The following is a 746-nucleotide window of genomic DNA, read 5'->3' as shown; positions in this document are numbered from 1 at the left end:
ACTCCTTCCAAAATTTCATGGGCTTGAATCTGAAAATCTGTATTTACACTTGAAAGAGTTCGATGAGATCATAGCCACTCTATACTTTCTAATGTGTTTGATGATACGGTCAGGCTGAAACTCTTTCCCTTTTCTTTGAAAGAGAAAGCTAAGACGTGGTTGCATTCACTACATCCACGATCTATCGGTAGATGGAATGACATGACAAGGGAGTTCATAAAGATATTTTTCCCATACCATAAAACGAACACCCTTAGAAAGTCGATCATGAACTTCTCCCAAAAGGAAGATGAAACATTCTTCCAATATTGGGAGCGGTTCAAGGATCTTGTCAGTTCATGTCCACAACACGGTTTTGAAACGTAGCGCATCACGAACTTCTTCTATGATGGACTGACGTCTTTCATGCAACAATTGGTCGAGACAATGTGCAATGGGGAGTTCATGAATAAAAATGTTGATGATGTGTAGGACTATTTTGATAAGCTTGCTGAAAACACACAATCATGGGACACCACCCTAAAATCAAGCATCACCTCTGGGCTTACTCAATCGAAGGAGAGGGATGGAATGTATCTTCTGAAAGAGGATGATGATATCAATGCTAAACTGGCTAATCTCACAAGAAAACTCGAGGCCATGGAATTAAAGAAGGATAAGACTAAGGAAACTGTTTGCAGTATTTGTGCTTGCAACATTCACACAAGTGAAAATTATCCAACAATACCTGCCTTTGAAGAGGTACT

At 39.5% G+C, this 746-nt stretch overlaps 1 non-coding gene across 1 annotated transcript; it reads right to left on the bottom strand.

The window, feature by feature from the left end:
- Nucleotides 1-249: 249 nt before the first annotated feature.
- Nucleotides 250-356, bottom strand: LOC131224423 (small nucleolar RNA R71). Its single transcript, XR_009160908.1, has one exon. It is a non-coding gene; the product is annotated as a small nucleolar RNA R71 (small nucleolar RNA).
- Between the last annotated feature and the right edge of the window lie 390 nt (nucleotides 357-746).

Source organism: Magnolia sinica, chromosome 13, assembly GCF_029962835.1.
Source record: "Magnolia sinica isolate HGM2019 chromosome 13, MsV1, whole genome shotgun sequence".
NCBI lineage: Eukaryota > Viridiplantae > Streptophyta > Magnoliopsida > Magnoliales > Magnoliaceae > Magnolia > Magnolia sinica.
The sequence above is the reverse complement of the archived record's forward strand: the minus strand, read 5'-3'. Positions and strand labels throughout refer to the sequence as shown.